This window comes from Megascapheus bottae, chromosome 13, assembly GCF_031878675.1.
Source record: "Megascapheus bottae isolate mThoBot1 chromosome 13, mThoBot2.hap1, whole genome shotgun sequence".
Lineage (NCBI taxonomy): Eukaryota > Metazoa > Chordata > Mammalia > Rodentia > Geomyidae > Megascapheus > Megascapheus bottae.
In genome coordinates, this window is record NC_143521.1 from 58,475,335 (window position 1) to 58,495,842 (window position 20,508).

Sequence of the window (20,508 nt, forward strand, 5' to 3'; positions counted from 1 at the left end):
AGAGTCCAACCTAGGAGCAGGCAAAGCGCCCGGCCTGCCCCTTGCCAGCCCCACAGGGCACAGCCTCCACTCCCCAGCCCCGGGGACTCCTACCTCTACTTCTCAGGCCATGGCCTCACCCGAGCCTCCTTTCCCTGCTGCTTTCAGGCTTCCCTGTGGCCTGGGTGGCGCTGACAATCACAGGGACAGTGACAGGGACCCCGGCGACCAGTTCACAGCCACGTCTAGGACTGCCCCGGCTCTCATGGGGTGGGCTCCGTTCATTCTCAAGCTTTCTAAATGCTTCAGGATGGGTCTGGGGTCCTGGTCCGCCAGCCTGAGATAAGGTCATGCCGCAGGTGGCACACCTGAAGGCCCAGGTGGCAGGGCTAGGGATGAGGGGGCTGGGGCAGAGGAGACGAAGGCGGGATCGCTGCTGTACGCTGTTTGGGGCAATGCCATAGAGGCCGGGGGAGCTCAATCTCCTCCTCTGATGGTGGGAAGCGTGGAGGAGGGGCTGGTTCCATCTGGGGACAGTGGGCCTTCTAAGGCCAAGGGTTCCATATAGCTCAGATACTGAGCGTTGGCTGTCTGGGAGAACGCTGGCGCATCGGCCCGCAGGAGCAGACGCGGGACAGGACCCCAGGGCTGGGGCCAGCGCGGCTGCCGGCATCGGGACCTTACGAAACTGAGAGGCAAATAGTACACATGCAACCAGGTCCCTGGAGGGACAGCGACAGTTCCCATGGTGGCCAAAGGCCTGCAAGCATGTCCAATGTCCCTCCCTCTTGCACTCCTCCCTGGAGCTGGGGGAAATCAGGAAGCCAGGCCCTCCAGTGCCCCATCTCCTGGCAGCCACGCGTCACCCAGTCCCACTGACAGCCACACAGGGGCCATGGCTTGGATGTCCACTGAGGTTTGGCTGTGGGGACCATCAAGGACAAGGCAGGGTTTACTCTGCTGGCATCGGCTCAAGACCACCATGAGAAGATTCTCATTTTCAGAGCCCCGGGGCTGGGCAGATGTGGGGCCAGCTGGTCCAGAAGGCAGCCCTAGCTCTACTTCCTAAAGGTCACAGCCTTTAGGAGGCCCTTGGAAGTCCCTCTGTCAGTCCTTCTGTCTGACCTGCCCATCCACCCACCCACCTTCTGCTGTCATCACCCAGCCTGCTAGGAGGTAGGACCATGGGATTGCCTAGCAACCAGTCCACCGAACACCACGCACTCCATAAACAGTGACATTGCTATTTGAAAGAACAGACGGGCTCCGGGATGGGTCTCCCGTGCAGCCCTGGCCAGGACTGTGCAGGGCCTTCCGTTCTATCCCAGCCCCTCAAACAAGACCAGGGAACACGGATGTCGCCAATTCACAGGAGAGGGAGAGAGAGAGAGAGGTGTACTGGTCTTGAGGCTCAAACTCAGGGCCTGGGCACTGTCCCTGAGCTTTTTTGCTCAAGGCTAGCACTACACACTTGACCCACAGCTCCACTTCTGGCTTTTTTGGTCAATAAGAGTCTCACAGACTTTCCTGCCCAGGCTGGCTTCAAACCAGGCTCCTCAGATCTCAGCCTCCTGAGTAGCTGAGATTACAGGTGTAAGTGCTGGCACCTGGCTAGTGGAGAGAGTTTTTTTTTTTTTTTTCCAGTCATGGGGCTTGAACCCTGGGCCTGGGCGCTGTCCCTGAGCTCTTCAGCTCAAGGCTACCCCTGGAGCCACAGCACCACTTCTGGTTTTCTAGTGGTTAACTGGAGATAAGAGTTTCAGGGACTTTTGTGCCCAGACTGGCTTTGAACCTCGATCCTCAGATCTCAGCCTCGTGAGTCGCTGGGATGACAGGGGCTAGCCAACGCACCCCTCTGGGAGAGCTATTTTAAGGGGTTCCTTTGCTGAGTGGAGTCTGCCCCACATGGAGCCCCCAGCTGCCCCAGGCCCCCTGGCTGCAAGCCTGAGGCGGGTGCTGCCCTCTGGTGATAGGAAGTGGGTACTGCACCCCATTGAAGGCTCCTGGCCGTCCCAGAGGGACTTTTCACTGCTACAAGCTGATTGCTGCCACCAGGACTCAAAGAGGAGCCTTGCGGGTGGGTCTCTGCACCAGCCAGCACACAAGCAGTCACTATGGTGTCTTCCCGTGGCCCAGGGCTGGACAAGTCCATCGTGGTCACCGTGCTGCCCGGGCGGGCACTCACAGGAAGCCACGGTCACTGTCTATGCTGCGGGGACGGTGGGGGGAAGCCGGGTGCTGGCAGACCAGGGGCCCCAGGGTAAGGGACTTTGTGGGCCTCGCCCATACCCAGCCTCTCGAAAACTGCTCCAAAGACAGGAGCCAGGAGCCAGCTGGCACACTCCACTCTGGAAGGTCAAGGGTGGCCTGGCAGGGAGCACTCTTTCCAAATAACAAACTGCCCCAACACAGGCACGGGTGCCTCCCAGGGTGGGCCGTCTCCTTCCCTCCCTGCTCAGAGGCAGCTTGGAGCCAAGAGGGGGCTGTTCCCATCCCTAGCCCCAAAGACTCTGCCGAGCAGGCAGCCAGGGACAGCATTCGAGGGTGAGGGGGGAGCCAATAATTTTAAAAGTTTTTGTGCTGTACTGAGGCTTGAACTCAGGATCAGGACTCTCTCCCTTTTCACTTAATGCTGGCATTCTAGTACTGGAGATACAGTTCCATTTCTGGAGCCGTAGATTGTGGCTCCATCTGAGGGCCAGGCAGGCATTTGTTCTGCCCTCTGGATGCCCCGTTGGGGTCAAGAGCAATGAGCCAGGCTGTGCTGCTGGGATGGACACGAGCACCCTGCCCCTTCGTCCAGTGGCCAAGCAGGTACCATACCTGCCTGACAGGCCCCAGGGTCACTTCTTTGCCTTGTACACACACACACCTCCCTGGTCACACCAGGGACAAGGGCCTCGGGAGGCTCTACCAAGCCTCTGTGTCACCTGTGAACAGATGCCTCAACCAAAGACACAGGGCCCCTTCTCTGAGGGTCAGCATCGTGGCCTGGCCAGCGGAGGCCTGGGAGGGAGGGGTCAGCCCGAGCCTGGGCCTGCCACCATGGAAGGCTTTTTACGTTAAACCAAGGCTCTTAATGTCTGTCCACCCCTCAGCAGGTGACAGGGACACAAACTTTGGGCCCTCAGGTGGGGCAGTGGTGTTCACCTGCTCCAGAGAAATACCTTTCAAGACAGTAAGTGAAACAGGCCCATCTGGGCAGGCTCACACTGCCTGGCCCCAGCGAGGGCACCCCAGGAAAGGAGAACTCCACACACAGCGAGGGGGGTGAGGGATGGGACTGAACACGCAGGGCTCGGAGGACCTGCGTCACTGACATGGCTCTGCACCACTTCTGCGGTGGTGAACACAGGCCACGGCACATCTGTCCACTCTCAGGACCCACGGTGCCAGGCATGGGGTGCGACATACCCCGGCTCCGGCTAGCAACAATAAATCAGCTAGGTGCCAGTGGCTCACACCTGTATTCCTACCTACTCAGGAGGCTGAGATCTGAGGATCAAAGCCCACCCGGGCAGAAAAGCCCCATGTGACTCCAAGACATCAGTGAAATCCAAAAAGGGAGCAGTGGATCAAAGTGGTAAAACACTCGCCTTAAGCAAAAGAGCTCAGGGATAGCGCCCAGGCTCTGAGTTCAAGCCCCAAGTCCAACAAAAACAAATAGCAGCAAGCCAGTGCCGGCTGTCATTCATTCTTCACATGCGTGCCATAGCGTGCCAGGCGGTGCCATGGCGGGGGTGGGGTAGGCGTGGGGAATACGTGGGGAGTCGCTGAGCTTCCTGAAAACCAAAAGCTGAGCAGTGAAATCCATTTATGTTACCAAACTTGAACATTTAGCCAAACGGTGGCAAACTACCAATGGAATGAATGGATAAAGAAAAGACAATGTATATATACCGTGGAATAGTACTCAACCACAAAGAAGAATGAAATTTGAGGGGGAGGGTAATGGGTACCAAGACATATGAAAGGGTGTCAATGTATGTGAATTAATACACCTTCTATCTGGCAAATATCATGTAACCCTTTCATTAATTATAATAAAAATATAAAAAAAGACGAATGAAATTTGATTATTAGTTGGCAAAACGGATAGAATTATAGATTGTGTTGAGCAAAATAAGACAATTCATAAAAGACATAGAACAGATATTTTCACTTATCCGTGGTACAAAGAGCTAAGAAATATACATAGATACATACATATTTTATGCACATACACTACATATAATATATATTATATATATCGAGAGAGAGAGAGAAAGGAGAGAGTGTGTGTGTGTGTGTGTGTGTGTGCGCACACGTGCTCGTCTGTGACCATGACTGTAGTGGGAGACTTTCAGGGAGAGAGAGAATGACAGTAGTTTAATGAAATATGCTGTGTCTGGGTATACATACAGCATAAAGAATCTCACTGCCAACTGTTGAATGATGGGGCTGGGGAACAGGGAGAGAGAGCAAGAATCTGGCTAGATCATAATCTATCTTATTTGTATAATTAATATACATTTTTTTAATTGAGAGAAAAGAGGTCAGGAGTGTGGCCTAGTGGTAGAGTGCTTGCCTAGCATGCATGAAGCCCTGGGTTCCATTCCTCAGTACTATATACCAAGAAAAAGCCTGAAGTGGTAGAGTGCTAGCCTGAGAAAGTCCAAGGACATTGCTCAGGCCCTGAGTTCAAGCCCCAGGACTGGCAGAGAAAGAGAAAGAGAGAGAAAGGTGGGCAGGGGGGAGGGAATACAAGAAAGTCAACCAGTCAATGGAAAGGGCGAAGGAGGGTGAGAGCCTGGGCCAAGTTTTTCTGCATGTACGAAAGCAGAACAGTGAGACTTATGCTTGCACACACACACACACACACACACACACACACACACACACACACCAATACTGGGGCTTGAATTCAGGACCCAGATGCTACTCCTGAGCTTTTTGGCTCAAGGCTTGAACTGCTGGAGCCACAGCTCCACTTCTGGCTTTTTGGTGTTACTTGGAAACAGAAGTCTTACGGAGCGTCCTGCCCTGGCTGGCTCAGATCTCAGCCTGCAAAACAGCTAGGATTACAGGCGGGAGCCCAGTGCCGGGCCATGAAGGGGTTTTAGGGAGGGGGGCATAGGGAGAGTGATGGAGCAGTGAGTATGTTGTTAACATGTGTAGAAATGTACAATAACCCCCCTGCACAACTAATACATGCTGATAAAAATCTTTTTTAAAAATGTAGGCGCTGGGCCGGGAGTTTGGCCTAGTGGTTAAAGTGTTTGCCTAGCATGCATGAAGACCCAGGTTCCATTCCTTGGTACCACATACGTACAAAAAAGCCGGAAGTGGTGCTGAGGCTCAAGTGGTAGAGCTCTAGCCTTGAGAAAGTCCAAGGACAGTGCTCAGGCCCTGAGCTCAAGCCCAGGACTGGCAAAAAAAAAAAAAAAAATGTAGACTCTGGGGGCCAGGAGTTTGGCCTAGTGGTAGAGTGCTTGCCTAGCATGCACGAAGACCTGGGTTCGATTCCTTAGCACCGCATACATAGAAAAAAAAAAAGCCAAAAGTGGTGCTGAGGCTCAAGTGGTAGAGCTCTAGTCTTGAGAAAGTCCAAGGAGTCCAAGGACAGTGCTCAGGCCCTGAGCTCAAGCCCAGGACTGGCAAAAAAAAAAAAAATGTAGACGCTGTTTTATTACATAGATTAATATGTCTCTATGACATACAAACCCTCAGCCTAATTTTAAGTATGTTCTAAAATCTAAGTGCCAGTGATTGTATATAGAGATTCCCTTCCTGAATACTTGTTAGATACGTCATTTGAAATGTGATGTAAAAAAATCAATGTTAATAAATTCTTGAATTAAAAAAAATGCAAACACTGGAAAGGGAACTACAATACCCGGAGACCTTATCACACGTGAGCAGATTTGCCCTCTGTCATTTCCAGGTGGGCTCTAACACTTAGGCAGCCCCACTTGCTGGGGAAATAATGGGAAGCAGAATTCAGTGCTGTCAGTCAATCACTGGCGGCTCTGAAGACCTCAGCTATAATGGACACCCGGCCCTGGGGCCTCGGGGAATCCAGGGCGATTGTGGTAACAGTCCCCTCCCCTTCACTGGGGGTGGGCTGTCTCAGGCCTGGGCACATAGCCCTCCTCCAGTTCCCCAGTTGGCCTCCAGCACTGTGCCAGCCCTGGCCCCCGGGGGGGGGCAGGGTGGCCCCCATGCAGGGCTGACTGGGACCTTGGGGCGATGGCTCAGCTCTGCAGATCACAGCTGGCCTTGGGAAGCCCTGTGAGATTCCAGTACACCGCGGGAGGAGGGCAGGGGGGACCCTGTTGCCTGATGGATGTGGACTTCCCAAGAAAGGGCAGGGCCACTCTGCAGGGCCCAGGGCCTCGCAGCCAACAGCAGGGACTTTGGAATCTCTGACTGCACTCCAAGGACACACAGTACATTTTCTGTGACCAAACTACCACACGCCCACCTCCGTGCTTCGTGGGCCCAGTGTGGTGGGGGACACACCCCTGGGGCAGCCCCCCTTGGACCTTTCTAACTACAGCGACACACAGGCTGGAGGTATGAGGACGTAATGGGGGGGGGGGGCTGCATGCAGACTGGATGGCTTCCAGGAGGTGGTGCCTCCCCTGACCGGGAGCCCCGGGTCAGGTCTGAGGAGTTTCTCTCCCTAGAGCCAGGATGGGAGAGACACAAGCTGGCACTGGGACTGGCACCACCAGAGGCAGCAAGGACAGCAGGACTAACGCCTGTGCAGCCTGAAGCACCCACGCTCCATCCCCGGTGGCATTTCCTTCAGGCCTGTTCTCTCACCCTGTGAAACCGTCCCTTGGACTGACTGTCCCTGTGGCTCCTCACAGAGGCCCCCTCTCCCGCCGGGGGCCTCACCCCTGCCCTCCCCACCAGCCAGTCAGGAAAGCATGTAGAGCACCCCCGCAAGGGCCTGCTGCTCAGTAGAACCACACCCCTGAGCCCCGCCCTGGCACAGTGGCATCGTCTGGTCCAGCCAGCAGACCCCGTGGTGCTATCCCTGCTGGCCCTGGGTCCTCCATGGGCCTCCACAGGCCTGCTCCCTGCTGAGCTTGGCTAGCAGGGGGCTAGGCAGGGAGCAGACTTCCTCATGGTGGGTGACAGATGTGACCCACCACCCCGGGTTTGGGCTGAGTGAACGTTTTGCCTGGGCTGGCCTCAAACTGTGTAGCTGGGATTGCAGGCATGAGCCATCCTGCCCAGTCATAAGTAACTTTTTAAAGGGGGGAAATCTGGATACAGAGACAACTCTCGACGCCATGGGGAGGCGCAGAGGGCACACAGCTATCAGCTGGGCAGACGGTCCCTCTGGGCCATGCCACACCTGGCCCTTGGACTTCCAACCTGCAGCCCTGGAGGAAGCACAGCTCAGCTCCACTGTCTTCCCGAGGCCTCGCTGCAGGCCTCACCACCTGCATCCCGCCACCCCCATCTCACACAGCACTAAGGCCTGCACGCACACCTCACTTTGGACCTGGGGACCCATCCTGGCCCCCACCCCAGACTGGGTGCACCTATGGGCTGTGATAGAACATGCCTGGGGCTGGCCCACACGAGGTGGCCTGCAAGGAGGGTGTGTGAATGGGGCGGAGGGGGAAAGAGCAAGCCCTGAAAACTCCCAGACTCTTCCAGATGTCAACAGCTGCCATCCCCTCCCCACAGCCTTCCAGGACTGAGGACATTTGCTCTTAGGAGGGCATGACAGAAGGTCAAGGCTGGCGAGCACCTGAGCTGCTCTGTGTCTCTGCCTCTGTCTTTCTGTGTGTGTGTGTCTGTCTCAGTCTCTCTCTCTCTCTCACACACACACACACACACACACACACAGCACCACTGGTCACCCAGACGGCCCTCCCACGTCCAGCAGCAGATCAGTGGCCCTGTCCACTGCTCGTCCCCTGACGTCACTCTGCCTTGCGAAGGTTTCCTCTAGGTCTCCAATGACAGCAGATGCCTGTAAACATTCCTCAAATCTAATGGGAAACAGGAAGTGCGCTGGTGCCTGCAGAGCCCTTCCAGGATGGGGAGATGAATCATCTGACCCATCCCTCCCAGGCCCTGCACTTGGCGGTTCCCGCAGGAGCAGGGTCACAGGGCCGTCCCAAGCCCACACACGGTGGGGAATCCAGCCTCACCCAGCTCCTTCCCTGGGGAGCCTGGGGACGGCGGCCTCGCCTCAGCTGGACCCAGGAGCCCTTGGCATTCTGGCAGCGGGGTCTGAGGCACCATTCCCGAGCCGATGCTCCCGGCCGGCCAGCTGAGGCAGGAGGAGTGGCCAGAGCCTGGGCTTAGATACAGATCCGCACACTCCTGCACTCGGGGCCAGGGAGCTCCGCACCAGGCCCTGCTGTGTGTGGCTGGCGCCTGCTGGCATCCCCACAAGCTTCACACAGGCCTTTGGGCACAACGCCCATCGCCCAGGCCTTGGCTGCATCCTGGGGTGCCGGAGTGTCGCACTCCACCAGAACTTCTCCCCCGAAGGCAGAGATGGGTGAGCTCTCTGTCCAGACTCCCCTCTGCAGACACAGGAGGTGCCACTCCACCAGGACTGGTCTGGAGCAACCCTGACCATCGCCAGGACACGGGCAGGGTGGTGGCCCCAGGGCAAGCTGGCATGGGGGTGCATGACACCCCTGCTTTCTAGTTCCTTCCTTGTGTAGGATGGGGAGACACCAGACATACACCCAGTCCTGCAACTAGCAGGACACTGGGGAACCAATGCTCAGAGAGGCTCAGAAATGGATAAGAGCACATAGCCACGAGGCAGGAGGGGCCAGGCCCTGGGTCCTCCATGAAGAACCTGGTTGGCTCCTCTCTCTCTCCCTCTCCCTCTCTCCCCCCTTCTGTCTATCACACACACACCCTTGACCCTCCAGCTCTTCTCATGTTCTCCTGCCGACCATGGGCCCAGGAAGGCTGGCGCTGGGAAAGCACTTCCTGAGTGTCCACTTAACGCTGGGCACTGGAACTGCTGGCCAGGAGTCGGGAAAGCTGATCTGCCATGTGGGGTGACGGCTGTCCATCTGCCACCTCGGCAACACAGAATGTGAGGCAGGTTCCGCCTGGGACACCCCCAGCCCGCGACACCCCACTTTCAGTGCCTGGCCACTCACTCCACACACTCGCCATGCACCGACCAGCACGCACTCAACCCAGACAGGCCAGGAGGAGAGGCCGGGACGTGAGCCCAGCCCGGAACCATCAGCAGCCTCTCAATGACAAAAATAGCTGCTATGTGACTTGGAAAGGGCTACCGCTCCCTGGGGAAACCTGAGAAGGACTGGATGCTTGAAGCTCAAAAATCCCCACCGTCCCCGGTCTCGCCAGTCCCTGGCCTTTCTATCTACAACCCTGCAGATCATCCACATGGGACAAAATAAGACATGATGCACGGCACTGTACAGTAACATGGCTGCTTCTAAGGCAGAGCTACCACGCCCCGCAGGAGCACATGCAGTGCAGACAGAACCCGAAAAACCTACAATCCACCGGGAGAAAAGCTGTGACTGACCATCCGTGAGTACTGTCGGGGTTGTCTGCTGATCCACACGCTCCGTTTTCATCACCCCGACAAGAACCCTACACTCCTTCTCCTCCCTCCCCACGTCCCCACCCTCGGCCTCCGGCTCTGGATTTGCCTGTTCTGGGCACCTGGTGCAATGGAATCACATAGCACGTGGCCGCTGACATTCGGCTTCTGTCACTTGGTGTACTGTGCTCAGGGTTTCATGGCGTTGTGGTAAGTTCTCAGAGTTTCACTCTTTTTTGCAGCTAGGAACCATTCCATTGTGGAGATGGTTTCCATTGTGTTTCTTATCAGCAGGTGGGTTTGGGGGGCTATGACCGAGATGGCTGCTGACGTCTGTAGCGTGTTTGTGCGTGGACATGATTTCCACTCTTTGCTGTGTTCCACGTCTCCACATCCTTGCCCTCGGCTTGGGTACACAAGACCTTGTGTTCTAGCTGCCCACATGTCTCACTGGGCTGCCGTTTCCCTGAGGACCAGTGGTGCTGGCCTTCTCCCGGGTACTCGTGGATGCACCATCCTGCGAGGTTCATCTACTCAGATTCTTAGCCATATTTGAGCTGGTTGAGTTTTCAGAACTCATTAGATAGCCTAGACACAGCCTCTATCAAACCTCTGGCCCGGAAAAGCTCTTCCCAGTCTGAACTGTATATTACCTTTCTTCTGTGACCTTGGATGCACTGACGGCTTTAGTTCTGCTGAAATCTTGCTTGTGTAGTTTTTCTTTTTGTGGCTTATGTCCTTGGTGTCATTTTTTTTTTCAGTCATGGGGCTTGTACTCTGGGCCTGGGCGTTGTCCCTGAGTTCTTCAGCTCAAGGCTACGACCCTACCCCTTGAGCCACAGCGCCACTTCTGGGGTTTTCTGGTGGTTAATTGGAGATAAGAGTCTCACAGACTTTAGTGTCCAGGCTGGCTCTGACCACGATCCTCAGATCTCAGCCTCCTGAGTAGCTGGGATGACAGGCGTGAGCCATCAAGCCCAGTCCTTGGTGTCATTTCTAAGAGCCATTATCTCATCTAAGATAACAAATATATCTCCCTCTATTTTCTTCTCAGAGTTTTACGTTTTGACTCTTGCTGCCATTTTCCACACACAGACCCACAGCTACCTCTCCGTTCTCCTTCCTCATGCTGTTTCCCCTGGTGGCTGGGCATACTGGGGATGCTGCAGGCATCTCTGAGGCCTGGAAACCAGGTCTCTACGCTGTTACACCCCCTCACACCAGCACCACACATGACCAGAGCTCACGGGGCGGGGTGGGACGAGACGGAGGAGGTCCCACACATCCAGTCCAGAAACTCCATTGGGAATGGACACTGTCGCAGGCCCCCAGTTCTGGAACCTGCCACCTGCCCCTGGTCCCCCGAGGCTGGCAGTGCAAGCCCCTCTCAGGCACTGCCAGCGGGGAGCCACTGCCTCTCCCTTTGGGAAACATTAGGCCTCTAGTTAATGCTTATTCAAACATGGACTGGAGACCCACAATCACCCCCTCTCACAATCACGCCCCCCCATCACCCTCTCCTACAGTGCTTGGGGAAAGGGGGCACACTGCAGGGAGAAGGGGACAATGTGGGAAAAGGGGGGATAGAGTGGGACCCTGGGATTGCTGCTAGGCCCAGAGCCCTACAACTGCAGGCCCACAGAGCTGGGTCCAGGCTCCATCCACGCTCCTCTTCCATCTCTCCCTGACTTCTGTCTCCTGTCACCATCACTACAGAGGCCAAAGTGCAGCACTGGAGCCGCACAGAGCATCCTCGGGTCCATCTCAGGACCTGAGGAGTCCTGTTCCCACAGGAACACCTGCAGACGGCTGACACTTAGTCCCCGGGTTGTGTCCCTGGCACTGTCTGCATTGCAGGATGTCCTGCAGCAGCCCTGCTGACAATGGTCTTCTCCTAGCTGTGACCATCACCAATGTCCCCTGGGGTCCCACATGTCCCCTACTTGAAACTTGCCTTAAAGAAGGAAGAAAGGAGCCGGGAGTGTGGCCTAGTGGTAGAGTGCATGTCTAGCATGCATGAAGCCCTGGGTTGGATTCCTCAGTACCACACACACAGAAAAAGCTGGAAGTGGGGCTGTGACTCAAGTGGTAGAGCTCTAGCCCCGAGTTCAAGCGCCACCCCCCCCCCCCCCGCCAACAACCACCGCAACCAAAAAGAGCTCTCCCGCCTGGTCAGGGCTGCTCAGGGCATTACCTGTCCCTCCTCCACGCATGCCCATGGCCAAGCTTCCTCCTGAGTGACCGGCGGCTCTCCCTCTCTGAAGCTGGACCTGTACTGTGGAGACCTTGGGCAGCAGCTGGGTGAGTGGGGCTCAGCATCTCCACCGCACATGAGCCAGAGGATCATATGGCAGGGCCGCCCTGGTGCCAAGGGCAGGGCAAGGCCAAGCCCTTCCGAGAACACTGAAATAACCCCCCACCATGCTGCCAGTCCGGAGAAACACCTGTTTCCTGGAGATCCGGGAAAGGGACTGAAAGCTTGCCAGGGAAGGGTGGGTGGGGGTGGAGAGCACCAAAAAGCCCACAGACCCCAGTAGCCCTGAGCCAGGGGAGTCCCAGCTGGACCTCAGTCCTGCACTGCCCTAACAGTGTCAACAGCTGAGAACCCCAGCAGACACCCTTTCTCCCCAGTTGGAGGGCCAGAAGTCTGGAACAGCCCTTCCCGTGGTCTCTAAGGCCCAGGGGAAGACACTTCACCTCCTCCTAAAGCTCCTTCTTTCCTGTGCCAGTCCCCATGGTTGTCTGCCCTGTGTGCAGAGCACTTTACAACTGTCATGAGGATACCAGTGGCAGGGTTAAGGACCCATTCTATCCACCATGGCCTCATCTCCATCCTTCCACTTAAGAACCTGGACAAAGACCCACAGGAGGCCATGCTCTGAGGCTCCAGGTGGACATGAATTTGATGAGGGTGCTAGTTAACCCACCACAGCTTCAATGTGCCAGCAGGGAAACTGAGGCTCGGGAAGTTCTTCAAGTCTGTCCCAGCCCCCCAAGGTGTTAGGGGCCTGGGATCCTGAGAGGCAGATGCAGAGCCCGAGGTTGGTATCCTAGAGTTTAGGTCCAGTCATGTTTGATGCCCCCAGTGCCACAAAGCGACTCTGGACTGGCTGGACGGGCTCTGTAACAGTGTGAGGCAAAATCACTGTGTTCCATGGAGGCTGGCAGCCAGGGGGCTTCTCTGCCCTGCCTGCCAAAATCATGCTGTAGGAAACCACTGCCTCATGCTGCCAGGGACCAGTGAGGGGTCAGCACACAGGACTCTCAAGTCAAGTGGACACGAGGTCTTAGGCCCACCAAACCAGCAAATCTACAACTCCTGTGTCCAAGATGAAGACCTAACCCCTCTCACCCCAAATCCACAAATGCACAACATGGGGCTGGGAGTGTGGCCTAGTGGTAAAATGCTATCCTAGCATGCATGAAGCCCTGGGTTCAGTTCCTCAGTACCACATACACAGAAAAAAACCAGAAGTGGTACTGTGGCTCAAGTGGTGGAGTGCTAGCCTTGAGCAAAAAGCATCCAAGGACAGTGCCCAGGCCCTGAGTTCAAGCCCCAGGACTGGCGAAAAAAAAAAAAAAAGTTCGGAAGACCTAGACCATCTCCCCCAACATACAAATTCATGACTCACATGTCCAAGATGAAGGCTAGACACTCCCCCACAAATGCACAACATGCGTCCAGGGGAAGGCCCTTCTCCAGCACTGACGTCCCTGAGGCCACCTCGGAAGCCGGCTGTGGCTAAGGCCCATGTGCATCTTGAGGTCACCGATGTGGTCGGAACAGGGGCCTCTGGCAACTTGCCCCCTCCAGGAACTCTACTCGGCCTGTGTGGAGCTGGGAATGCTCTCTTCACACACCCTCTCCCCTGGGAGTGGACTGGACCTGTCCATCTGCACAGTTTCCCCAACAGAGTCCCCAGGAGAAACCACCTGATTGAGCAGGGCAGCCCCACCCTCAGGCCCAGGCCAAGCCCCGACTGGCTGAAGTTACTGTGCAATCTGCATGTCCCATCCTGGGGCTCTCCCTGTCATAGGGATGAGGGGTCTTGCTGGGAATGCTGGGATGGACCACGGCCTTTAGAGCTCACTCTGGTAATACAGAACCACCTCCCCATCGCAACACCTGCGGAGAATCGCATCTGCAAGCTCCTTCACTGCCCATCCCTGCCTTCTCAGACAGCAGGGGTGAGGCGATGGTCTGTTATGGTGCCTACCCTACCCACAACCACTGAACTAATACAGTATGCAAACATACAGCAGGCCTTTTCTTTCCAAAGCAAAGCCTCACCCTCCTGGCTGTGATGAGCTCTACTCTTTCCTATTCAGTTCAACTTCTTATGTAACGAACGCTGCCTTGACCCACTAAACTGATTTCGTGTCCCGGAGTAGGTCACCTGATGGGTGCAGAAAGCCTTCTCCACTCTAGATGGTCCTGCCGGGCGGGGACCTGCAGACCACCAGGAGGCCTGACAGAAGACACATGAGACAGGCCCCTGCCCGGCCCCGGTCCACCCCACCCTGACTCCACCCGCTCCGCGCTCCCCTCATCCCCTTTCTTCTTCTCTGCCCTGCAGTGACACCCCTAGGGCTCCTGCCAGATCCTGCACCAGGATGCTCAGTTACTGCAGACACCAGGGCTGTGAACATCCTTCATTCTAAATTCCCCTGCCTGGGACATGTAGAATGCCTATGCTTCACTGGGGATGTTTTCCTACGAGTGTGTCAGGAAGTGTCGGGGCAAAGGGTCATGATGGAGGGATGGGGAGAGAGAGAGAAAGTACAGGCCATGGCAGCACATTAAAATATCCATCACTGGCAAACCAACTCTTTCCAAGTCTGCTACACCCTTATTTTCCCACAAGAGAAATATGTGTGTTTGGATAATTTTTGTTTGTTGGTTAGTTTTTTTTTGTCAGTGGTGGGGCTTGAACTCTCGGCCTGGGCCCTGTCCCTGAGCTCTTCAGCTCAAGGGTAGGTTCTCCCACTTGAACCACAGCACCACTCCTAGCTTTTTCTGTGTATGTGGTACTGAGGAATCGAATCCACGGCTACGTGCATGCTAGGCAAGCACTCTACATCTAGACCACGTTCCCTGTTTGTGGATTTGTTAATGGGAGAAGGAAAGAATTGTTTCCCAGAAATAATTCTACCATGAACAGGACAGAGCCCAGCTTACTTTCATTCCCTGAAAAGATCCTTGGAAACAGACTGCAGCAAGAGACAGGCCCTAGGCCCGAAGGAACTTTATGACACACAATCCATCTCTTCTGCAGGGCCTCAGTTTCCTCATCTGTAGCCACAGCTGGCTACTCTGGTTTGTACTCCACCCTCCCTCACTGCTGCTCTGGCATCTATGGCAGACATGGACAGCTGTCATCTATCTTTGCCTCTGCGCTAGTCAGTCTTCTCTAGCCTGAGTTCCTAGGGGAGGGGATGAGCCACGCAGGTCAGTGGTTCAGCCCAGCACCAGGGTGTACCGTGGACCTGGCCAATCCTGGGTAAGCTAGTCAGCAGCTGGAATGTGAACACGCAGAGCGATGAAGCCAGGCGCAGTGGCTCACGCCTACAATGCTAGCTACTTAGGAGGCTGACATCTGAGGACGCCATTCAACGCCAGCACGGCACTGAAGACTGTACGATTGATTCTTTTTCTTTTTTTCTTGAACTCTAGGCCTGGGCGCTGCCCCTGAGCTCTTCAGCTCAAGGCTACCACCCTACCCCTGGAGCCACAGCGCCACATCCGGTGGTTAATTGGAGGTAAGAGTGTCACAGACTTTAGTGCTGGGGCTGGCTTTGAACCTCAATCCCCAGATATCCGCCTCCTGAGACGCTGGGATTACAGGTATAAGCCGCGTGCCTGGCTAAGATCATGAGACTCTTATCTCCAACCAAGCACTAGAAAAGCAGAGGTGGCGCTGTGGCTCAAAGGCTGGCATCTCAGACACATTTCCTCAGTTTCCTCATCTGCACATCTGGACAGCCAGAGTGCCCCAAAGGGACAGATGAGTGTACGTGTTAACCGAGCTGCCTCTGCACCCTCCTCCTGGCAGCAGGACACGCAGAAGGGTGGACACGAGGGCAGATGCATAGATAGACAGCGTGGGCCCCACTGGAACCAAGGAGCAGCGCAGCCTTGAGAGGGAAGGAATTCCCAAACATGAGACAACAGAGATGGCGCTGAGGACGCATGGCCATCACAAAAGGACAAACGCTGAGTGAGTCCACTCCTACCAGGTCTCAAGAATAAAAAAGTCACAGCAGGAGAAAGGGGGAGAGCGGGGCTGGGAGAGGGGAGCAGGTGAGAGTTCAATGGGGATGGCATTATGGAATTCCACTTTTGTAAGAGAACGCTCTCGAGGTGCGGGTGCCAAGGGCCAGGCACCACTGGCCCTCAGTCCTAAGAACAGCCAGCTGTTCTTAGAGCAGACTCAGGAGAGCCCAGCCTCAGAGCCCTGCTGGGATCCCAGGCTAGAAAGGGACGCCAAAAGGAGCTTCGAGAACTGGAGAAACACAGAGGAGGCTGGGATCTGCGTGCAACATCTGTACAGACTTCTGGTTACCAATGGAACGCTGCTGCCAGGGGCCCTTCTCCAGCTCACCCAACCTCCCTGCGGCTCCCGCAGCCCCTCCCCTGTCCAGGCTCCCCCATCTGCACATTCTGCCCTTCAGGGGGAAGAGATGGCTCCTTCCCAGCCCTGTGACCCAGCCACCCACTTCTCCCAGAGCCCTAAGTGTCTCTGGGGTTCTAGACAAGGCCCAATAGCCCAAGAGCCTCTGCACTCCAGCACAGGAAACTGTACCAGAGTTAGAACGCCAGGCTCCAGACCTGGGACCCGCAGCTAAGTTTGGGTCCCAGCTCCTCCTCAGCAGCCTGGTCAGGGCTCTCCTTGGCTTCTTTTCTGCCCACCGGAAGCTCACAGGCCCAGGGACGTGGCCTAGGCCAGACACATCAGTGCAATTAGGGTGAGGAAGGCAACATCTGGATAATCTGGCTGAAAGGTGGGAGGGAGCGAGGCAAAGCTTGTTGCTTATGGGTTCCACTCAGCACAGGCAGGGTGGACCTTGTGCTGGGCTTCCTGCCAGCCACCATAGGTCCATCTTGGCACACTAGAGGCCAAGTTTTCCAAACTGAGAGGTGAATGGATAAAGCATGGGCGCCGGCTGCTCATGATACCAGCTGGGGGCCAGACAGCTCCTCCCCAGCCCAGGGTTGGGGAGGGCTCCCAGGACAGCTTGCTGTGGGGCAGAAGGGACCAAGCTGCTGCAACCCTGCCCCCCCATGCTGGCCAGGGGCCAGTGATGGACCCGACTCCCTCTAGCCCTGGTGCCAGCCTCCAGCCCTCTGTGGGGGAGGCCGTGGCCCGAGAGTCTGGCAGTTCTAAGCACCCAGAGGCTTCTATTCCTGGCATCACTGACCCTCTTTCCCAGAACTGGGGCAGTGAAGGCCAGGCAGCTGCCAGGGTCTCTGCGCTGGCCCAGAGCCCCTTCCTGTGGCCCCAAATGCCTGCTCCCTGCCAGACTCTGTCACTGACATGCACCTTCCTCCCTACCCAGGGCATGTTGCCACTCCACCATGGCCAGTCCCCGGGCCGACATGCGGCTTATTTACAGTGATCCTCCACAAGACCCTCGCTGGCCCTGAGCCCTAGGACCCTGATTCAGTGAGATGCTCTGCAGCCCGGAAGCTGGCATCTGTGTCCCCTCCCCCTGTCTGTGTGCCCAGTGCGGTTACAAAGGGACAATTAGTGACTACCGGTACCCAGGGCTACCTGTGGCTGTTGGAGCCCCGGATGAGTGGCCCCTGGCAGACAGGAGGAGACCTGGGATTCTGCACACGAGCTCCCAAGTCTGGGTCTTCTCACACACCACAGCCTCAGCACACAAGGCAGACCACTGTGGCCACGGTTCCAGCCCTGTGTTGGGCCCCTCCCACGGAGGCCCAACTGCAGTGGCTCCAACATACCCTTTCCTGCCTCTGGGCCTTTGCACCAGCCGTCTTCACTGCCAGGAGGCCCTTCCGTGAGCCCTCATCGGAGCCCCGTAACCCCCTCCAGGAAGCACGCCAGGTCATCAACTGCTTGCTTCTGTCCCCATTGTCCCCTGAGAAATGTCTTCTCACGGCACATGGCCACGGCTGTCGGTCCTCTTGTTGTCTGGGGACAGAAGACTCAGGGCTGGGGAGCCACCACACCCCTGCAGGTTGACTTCTGGGGCCCCCAGGACAACACCAAGGAAGTGCCTGGTGCTCAGCAAGCTGAGGTCTGCCGGAACGGCTGGCTCATGGGAGACCACGGCAGGCGGACAGGAGCATTACGCCCAGAGAGGGCCCTGAGCGCGGGCCCTCCAAAACCTCGGATGCGAAGACAAAACAGACCCCAAGACCTCACTTTCTAATAACAAGCTCTTTCTGAGTTGCCAGACTTGGGAGGGAAGGAAGTCCCTCCCAGAGCCCACCCCTACCTCTCCCTGGTAACCCCGTCCTTTCCCCATGACTCCCTCTTCTCCCTGGCAACCCCCACCTCTCCCCAGTGACCCCCCTCTTCTCCCTGGCAACCCCCACCTCTCCCAGGTGACCCCCTCTTCTCCCTGGCAATCCCCAGCTCTCTCCAGTGACCCCCTGCTCTCTCCCATGAACCCCTCTTCTCCCTGGCAACCCCCACTTCTCCTTGGTGACCCCTTCTCTCTCCCACAGCCTCCTCTTCTCCCTGGTAACCCCCACCTCTCCCCAGTGACCAGAGCCTGGAGCAGAGGTCTGTTGGGCAGGAGGGTCTGGGGCAGACCCACACTGACAGAGACTGTGTGTGCATATGTATGCACACATAAACACGTGTCCACGTTGTACATGGCCCTATCTCAGTGTCCCTGTCTGTACAACGGGCGTGGGGCCAGAGAAGGCAGAGCCGCAGGGCTCAGGGCAGAGCGTGGCGATGTGGCTGCCTTTCTGAAAGCCACAGCAGTGAGGTCAGGGAAAGGAGTGCCCCTTGGGGATGTGTCATTGCCCACAGGAGCTCCACCTGGGAAAAACCCATGGAGAGACACAGACTCTCGGGGCACAGCAGAGTGGGTGCTCTGAAAGCTGGGCCACGGGATGGACCTGGGGTTAAACCCAAACCTGGGGGCGCAGAGGAAGCCACACAGAGCCTTCTCTGCAAGTGGAGCAGTGAGGTGTGCAGACTTGTGAGGCTGGAGGAGGCCTCGCTCTGGGTGCGCCCAGCCTCGTAGAGCTCCAGAGACAGCAGGCATTGACCCTCAGGGGCTAGGCTGATGGAGCCCTGTGGGTTGTGCTCTGTCCCTGGTGGCTGGGGGACCCTCGAGTTGCCAGCACACACCCAGGACAAATTTAGCGCTCAGCTGGGGCCCTGCCATGTGGGAATATCTTGGCCAGGACTCTGAATCTCAGTAGCTCCGAGTTTCTCACCGACAGCAGCGGTGTTTGCTACAGAGCAGAGCTGTCTCTTATTTATAACCCTTGTCGAAGCCACTGTGATATCTCTCTCTCTCTCTCTCTCTCTCTCTCTCTCTCTCTCTCTCTCTCTCTCTCTCTCTCTCTCACACACACACACACACACACACACACACTCACACACACACACACACACACACACACACACACACACAGCCTGGGTTCCTATGGAAGCCGTGAGGAGAGAATGTAAAACCCAAAGCAGGCCAGGCCAGGCACTAGAGAGTCCTGCAGCTGCCCACCGGGGGACTGTCGACAGCCAGTACTGCGCAAAACCCTGTCACCAATGCACCTATGAATGGATTTGCTCTAAAAAATAAAACAGCACAGTGCAGGTATATAGGACGCATCCACGACACGGTTACCCCTCGGTGTGTTTTCTTCTAGGGTGTTTGCTGGGAATGTTTTCCGAAATCCAACCATGTATAAAACTTCTATGTGTCACCTCTTCTCCGCATTGACATGCACATTTAAAATCCTTCATAATCATTTTAATGACTGCATAATACTCTGTCTTCTGTTACAGGCCCTCAAAGTGGGACCCCCGGGATCCCTGTTGGTCCCCAAAACTCTATAGGCATTTGGCAGGGTGACAGCTGTTTTCATAAGACTAAACTACTCTTTTCCTGTCAAGTGTCAATGACTCACGCCCGGAATCCCAGCTACCCAGGGGCTGAGATCTGAGGACCATGGTTCAAAGCCAACCTGGGCAGGAAAGTCTATGCCACTATTACCTCCAATTAACCAGCACAAAGCTCAAAATGGAGCTGTAGCTCAAGTGGTAGAATGTCCAACTTGAGCAAAAACACTCAAGGACAGCACCCAGGCCCTGAGTTCAACCAGTACTGGAACACACACAGGCAGAGAAAAGATTCCCTTTATGACTCCAAGCTTGGATGCTGGGTCCCCAAAGCTCTGGGTTGAAGACTGGTAGCTGGTATGGCACCATGATTAGAGGGCGGTCCTCGCAGCACTGGGGGCACGACCTCAGAGAGGGCAGGGAGTCCCGGCCCTTCCTCTTCCTCATCTCCTGGCTACGGAGTGAGTAGTGCTACTCAAAGATTCAAGCCCCTAAAACCATGATGTCCCCATTCCCTCCTTACGGGTAAGCGATCCTGGGTACTCTGTGACTGCACAGCACAGCAGTACCAGGAAGTTCCATGAGCCATGGGCTGTACCTGGGTGTTCCTGGGGAGGAGCTGGTGTGGGAGGACGGCATGAAGGCCAGGCCAGTGATGGCCCGGAAGGTTACAACTAGCTGGCCAGAGGCTGCTGGACCTGTGGACTAGAGTGACGCAGCCTCAGGTGGAAAGGGGGCTGCACTGGTAACGGCTGTGGCCTTGTTACGGCATGGCACCAGATGGGAGCATCTCGTCGATGCCCTCATCCCTCAGGGAGGAGGAGCTCCAGGGGCCAGCTGGTCACCCAGCGGAGGGCATAATCTGGGCAGTACCACCCTCAGGAGGTGGCATGGGTCTGGCCAGCCACCTTCACCAACCTATGGTGAGAATCA

At 56.2% G+C, this 20,508-nt stretch overlaps 1 protein-coding gene across 1 annotated transcript in view; it reads right to left on the bottom strand.

Moving 5' to 3' along the window:
• Ablim2 (actin binding LIM protein family member 2) overlaps positions 1-20,508 on the bottom strand; it is a 100,861-nt gene that overhangs the window by 72,500 nt on the left and 7,853 nt on the right. The gene's annotated exons all lie outside the window — the stretch shown is intronic.